A 6,750-nucleotide genomic window follows, 5' to 3' on the forward strand; every position below is an offset into this window, starting at 1 on the left:
AGAGTTATCGCTCGACCTGGCAGCAAATAGATCTTCGGAGACCATCGTTCCCATCCTAAGGGAATCTCGGCTTCCGCACTTACCTTAGAGGCTCACGTATGGGCACAGATTATGTCCCATTATGTCTTTCCGAGTACTTGATGAGCGGATAATTTGTATGCTTTTTGGCATTGTTTTTAGTATGTTTTTAGTATGATTTAGTTAGTTTTTAGTATATTTTTATTAGTTTTTAATTAAAATTCACTTTTCTGGACTTTACTATGAGTTTGTGTGTTTTTCTGTGATTTCAGGTATTTTTTGACTGAAATTGAAGGTTCTGAGCAAAAATCTGATTCAGAGACTGAAAAGGACTGCAGATGCTGTTGGATTCTGACCTCCCTGCACTCGAAGTGGATTTTCTGGAGCTACAGAAGCCCAATTGGCGCGCTCTCAACGGCATTGGAAAGTAGACATCCTGGGCTTTCCAGCAATATATGATAGTCCATACTTTGCCCAAGATTTGATGGCCCAAACCGGCGTAGCAATTTGGCCTCAGAAATTCCAGCGTTAAACGCTGGAACTGGTATAAAACTTGGAGTTAAACGCCCAAACTGGCATGAAAGCTGACGTTTAACTCCAGAAAAGGTCTCTACACTTGAAAGCTTCAATGCTCAGCCCAAGCACACACCAAGTGGGCCCGGAAGTGGATTTTTATGTCATTTACTCATTTCTGTAAACCTTAGGTTACTAGTTTACTATTAATAGGATCTTTTGACATTGTATCGGTACCTCATGACACTTTACACGTTTTCTTTGTGTACCTTCCACAGCATGAGTCTCTAAACCCCATGGTTGGGGGTGAGGAGCTCTGCTGTGTCTTGATGGATTAATGCAATTACTACTGTTTCTCATTCAATCATGCTTGCTTCCATTCTAAGATAATACTTGTTCTTAATCCGGATGAATGTGATGATCCGTGACAATCATCATCATTCTCAACTATGAACGTGTGCCTGACAACCACCTCCGTTCTACCTTAGATTGAGTAGTTATCTCTTAGATTCTTTAATCGGAATCTTCGTGGTATAAGCTAGAACTGATGGCGGCATTCAAGAGAATCCGGAAGGTCTAAACCTTGTCTGTGGTATTCTAAGTAGGATTCAATGACTGAATGACTGTGACGTGCTTCAAACTCCTAGCAGGCGGGGCGTTAGTGACAGACGCAAAAGAATCAATGGATTCTATTCCGGCCTGACCGAGAACCGACAGCTGAATTCCGTGTGCTGTGACAGAGCATATGCAATCGTTTTCACTGAGAGGATGGGAGGTAGCCACTGACAATGGTGAAACCCGACATACAGCTTGCCATGGAAGGAGCCTTGCGTGTTTGATGAAGAAGACAGTAGGAAAGTAGAGATCTAGAAGATGGAGCATCTCCAAAACCCCAACCTATTCTCCATTACTGCAATACAAGTAACCTTTTCATGTTCTTTTGCTTTTTTACAATCAATCCTGGTAATTTCTGATATCCTGACTAAGATTTACAAGATAACCATAGCTTGCTTCAAGCCGACAATCTCCGTGGGATCGACCCTTGCTCACGCAAGGTATTACTTGGACGACCCAGTGCACTTGCTGGTTAGTTGTGCGGAGTTGCAAAAGTGTGATTGCAATTTCGTGCACCAAGTTTTTGGCGCCGTTGCCGGGGATTGTTCGAGTTTGGACAACTGACGGCTTATCTTGTTGCTTAGATTAGGACTGTTTTATTTTTGTTGGTTTAGAATCTTTTAGTTGAGTCTAGTTTCATATTTTAAGTTTGGTGTCAATTGCATGCTTTTGTTCTTCTTTTAATTTTCGATTTTGCATGTTCTTAGTCCCTTTTTGATTCATAAAAATTCTAAGTTTGGTGTCCTCTTTGTGTTTTTCTTTTAAAATTTTCGAAAATTAGTGTTTGATTTTCTAAAAATTTTAAGTTTGGTGTCTTTTTGTTGTTTTTCTCTTTCCTCTTTTCAAAAATCAAATCTTTTTCAAAAAATTTTTCAATCATATCTTTTTAATTGCTGTTTTCAAAATCTTTTTAATTAACTAATTGATTCAGTTCTCAATTTGCTTTGATCTTGTTTTATTTTTAATTTTCGAATTTTTATTTTAGTTTTCTTTTGTTTTATTTTATTTTTTTTCGTTTAATTCAAAGAAAAAAAACAAAATTTATCTGTTTGCAATCATTATCATTTCCCTTTTGTCCATTATGGACATAAGTGGGATTGATCAGTCCAAAAGGACTCTGATGAGCGGATAATTTATACGCTTTTTGGCATTGTTTTTAGTATGTTTTTAGTATATTTAGTTGAGTTTTTAGTATATTTCTATTAGTTTTTAGTTAAAATTCACTTTTCTGGACTTTACTATGAGTTTGTGTGTTTTTCTGTGATTTCAGGTATTTTCTGGCTGAAATTGAGGGATCTGAGCAAAAATCTGATTCAGAGACTGAAAAAGGACTGCAGATGCTGTTGGATTCTGACCTCCCTGCACTCGAAGTAGATTTTCTGGAGCTACAGAAGCCCAATTGGCGCGCTCTCAACGGCATTGGAAAGTAGACATTCTGGGCTTTCCAGCAATATATGATAGTCCATACTTTGCCCAAGATTTGATGGCCCAAACCGGCGTTCAAAGTCACCTACAGAAATTCCAGCGTTAAACGCCGGAACTGGCACCTAAATGGGAGTTAAACGCCCAAACTGGCATAAAAGCTGGCGTTTAACTCCAAGAGGAGTCTCTACACGAAAAAGCTTCAATGCTCAGCCCAAGCACACACCAAGTGGGCCCGGAAGTGGATTTTTATGTCATTTACTCATCTCTGTACACCCTAGGCTACTAGTTCTATATATATAGGACCTTTTACCATTGTATTTTTCATCTTCGGACATCTAGTTCTTAGATCATTTGGGGGCTGGCCATTCGGCCATGCCTAGACCTTGTTCTTATGTATTTTCAACGGTGGAGTTTCTACACACCATAGATTAAGGTGTGGAGCTCTGCTGTACCTCGAGTATTAATGCAATTACTATTGTTCTTCTATTCAATTCCGCTTATTCTTTGTCCAAGATATCACTTGTTCTTCAACTTGATGAAGGTGATGATTGACACTCATCATCATTCTCACTCATGAACAAAGTGACTGACAACCACTCTTGTTCTACAAGCATACGAGGCTCTAGTGTTTATCTCTTGGATTCTTTAATCGGAATCTTCGTGGTATAGGCGAGAACTGATGGCGGCATTCAAGAGAATCCGGAAGGTCTAACCTTGTCTGTGGTATTCTGAGTAGGATTCAATGATTGAATGACTATGACGTGCTTCAAACTCCTGAGGGCGGGGCGTTAGTGACAGACGCAAAAGAATCACTGGATTCTATTCCGGCCTGATTGAGAACCGACAGATGGATAGCCGTGCCGTGACAGGGTGCGTTGAACATTTCCAATGAGAGGATGGGAGGTAGCCACTGACAACGGTGAAACCCTTGCATAAGCTTGCCATGGAAAGGAGTAAGAAGGATTGGATGAAGACTATAGGAAAGCAGAGAGACGGAAGGGAAGGCATCTTTATACGCTTATCTGAAGCTCTCACCAATGATATACATAAGTATCTCTATCTTTATCTTTATGCTTTATTCATCATCTATACCCATTTGAGTCTGCCTGACTAAGATTTACAAGGTGACCATAGCTTGCTTCATACCAACAATCTCCGTGGGATCGACCCTTACTCACGTAAGGTATTACTTGGACGACCCAGTGCACTTGCTGGTTAGTTGTGCGAAGTTGTAGTGATCACAATTTCACGCACCAAGTTTTTGGCGCCGTTGCCGGGGATTGTTCGAGTATGGACAACTGACGGTTCATCTTGTTGCTTAGATTAGGTATTTTTCTTCAGAGTTCTTAAGAATGAATTCTAGTGTTTCAGGGTGATGTTCTTATCATCACCAAAGCTGATTGATTCTCATCAATTTAGCTCTTGAATGCAATGTCCTGCTGAAGCTTGGCCGGCCATGTCTAATTCCTTTAGACTAAAGCTTTAGACTAACATTGCATGATTCCTGGAATTCTCATTAAGAATTTTGATACCTTTATTTTCCTTTTCACTTAATTTTCGAAAAAGCACAAAAAAAAAATTACAAAATCATAAAATCCAAAAATATGTCTTGTTTGAGTCTAGAGTCTCATCTTAAGTTTAGTATCAATTGCATGTTTCTGTTTTTATTGCGTTCATGCATGTGTCCTCATTGATCTTCAAGTTGTTCTTGATGATTTCCTTGTTTTGATCTTTGAATTCTATTGACTTGAGTGTTTTGTTATATGCATTCTCATTTTGTTAGTGTCAATGGTATACAAACTGCTAAGTTTGGTGTCTTGCATGCATTATTATTTGATTTTAGTTGCATTTTGATTATTCCTTATTATTAAAAATCCAAAAATATTTTTAATTTGTGTCTTTTCAAGTCAATAATACAGAGAATTGAAGATTCAGAACATACTGCAGAGGAATCACACAGAAAAAGCTGGGCATTCAAAAATGCCCAGTGAAGAAGACAGACTGGCGTTTAAACGCCAGCCAGGGTGCCTGGCTGGGCGTTTAACGCCCAAAAGGGTAGTAGTTTGGGCGTTAAACGCCAGAATGTGCACCATTCTGGGCGTTTAACGCCAGGATGGCACAAGGGGAAGGATTTTGTTTTCAAAATCAATTTTTTTCAAGTTTTCAAAGTTTTTCAAAATCAAATCTTTTTCAAATCATATCTTTTCAATCAAATGTTTTCAAAATCAATTTCTTTCCTTTTTCAAAGATACTTACTAATAATTAATGATTTGATTGAACATTTTAAGTATGTTGCCTTTTCTGTTGAGAAAGGTTTAATGTTTGAATCATATCTTTTCTTGTTAGGCAAGTCATTAATTTTAAAAAAAAAAAAACAAATCTTTTCAAAATTGTTTTCAAATCATATCTTTTCAATCATATCTTTTTAAAACCATAACTTTTCAATCAAATCTTTTTAATCACATCTTTTTCAAAATAAGTTTTCAATCAAATCTTTTTAACTTCTAATTTCAAAATCTTTTTCAAAAATCACTTGATTTCTTTTCCACTTTCAATTTTCGAAAATTATCAATCAATTTTTCAAAATGTTTTTGACATCTTTTTAATTGAATTTTCGAAAATTCTCTTCCCTCCTTCTCACATCCTTCTATTTATGGAGTACTACTCCTTCTTAATGCACAATTCGAACTCTATCTAATCAAGTTCGAATTCTTCTACCTTCTTTCTTCTATTTTTCTTTTCCTCTGACACCTCAAGGAATCTCTATACTGTGACATAGAGGATTCCACATTTTTTGTTCTCTTTTCTTTCATATGAGCAGGAGCAGAGACAAAGGCATTCTTGTTGAAGCTGACCCTGAACCTGAAAGGACCTTGAAGCGAAAGCTAAGAGAAGCTAAGGCACAACTCTCTGTAAAGGACCTAACAGAATCCTTCAAAGAAGAAGAAGACATGGCAGCCGAAAACAACAACAATGCCAACAATGCAAGGAAGGTGCTGGGTGACTTTACTGCACCTACTCCCGACTTCTATGGGAGAAGCATCTCTATCCCTGCCATTGGAGCAAACAACTTTGAGCTAAAGCCTCAATTAGTTTCTCTAATGCAACAGAATTGCAAGTTCCATGGACTTCCAATGGAAGATCCTCATCAGTTTTTAGCTGAATTCTTGCAAATCTGTGACACAGTCAAGACTAATGGGGTTGACCCTGAGGTCTACAGACTGATGCTATTCCCTTTTGCTGTAAGAGACAGAGCTAGAATATGGTTGGACTCACAACCTAAAGCTAGCCTGGACTCTTGGGAAAAGCTAGTCAATGCCTTCTTGGCAAAGTTCTTTCCACCTCAAAAATTGAGTAAGCTTAGAGCGGAAGTCCAAACCTTCAGACAGAAGGATGGTGAATCCCTCTATGAAGCTTGGGAAAGATACAAACAATTGATCAGAAAATGTCCTTCAGACATGCTTTCTGAATGGAGCATCATAGGTATTTTCTATGATGGTCTGTCTGAACTATCCAAGATGTCCTTGGATAGCTCTGCTGGAGGATCTCTTCATCTGAAGAAGACGCCTACAGAAGCTCAAGAGCTAATTGAAATGGTTGCAAATAACCAATTCATGTACACTTCTGAAAGGAATCCTGTGAACAATGGGACTAATCAGAAGAAAGGAGTTCTTGAGATTGATGCTCTGAATGCCATTCTGGCTCAGAACAAGATATTGACTCAACAAGTCAATTTGATTTCTCAAAGTCTGTCTGGAATGCAAAATGCACCAAGCAGTACTAAGGATGCTTCATCTAAAGAAGAAGCTTATGATCCTGAGAACCCTTCAATGGAAGAGGTGAATTACCTAGGAGAACCCTATGGAAACACCTATAATTCTTCATGGAGAAACCACCCAAATTTCTCATGGAAGAATCAAGAGAAACCTCAACAAGGTTTCAACAACAACAATGGTGGAAGAAACAGGTTTAGCAATGGCAAGCCTTTTCCATCATCTTCTCAGCAACAGACAGAGAATTCTAAGCAGAACCCCTCTGACTTAGCAACCATGGTCTCTGATCTAATCAAAACCACTCAAAGTTTCATAACTGAAACAAGGTCTTCCATTAGGAATTTGGAAGCACAAGTGGGACAGCTGAGCAAGAAAGTTACTGAACTCCCTCCTAGTACTCTCCCAA

General features: G+C 38.4%; 1 non-coding gene across 1 annotated transcript; it reads right to left on the reverse strand.

The window, feature by feature from the left end:
• Nucleotides 1-5,927: 5,927 nt before the first annotated feature.
• On the reverse strand, nt 5,928-6,035 carry LOC130952109 (small nucleolar RNA R71). The gene has a single exon (XR_009074290.1). It is a non-coding gene; the product is annotated as a small nucleolar RNA R71 (small nucleolar RNA).
• Nucleotides 6,036-6,750: the final 715 nt, after the last annotated feature.

Source organism: Arachis stenosperma, chromosome 9, assembly GCF_014773155.1.
Source record: "Arachis stenosperma cultivar V10309 chromosome 9, arast.V10309.gnm1.PFL2, whole genome shotgun sequence".
Lineage (NCBI taxonomy): Eukaryota > Viridiplantae > Streptophyta > Magnoliopsida > Fabales > Fabaceae > Arachis > Arachis stenosperma.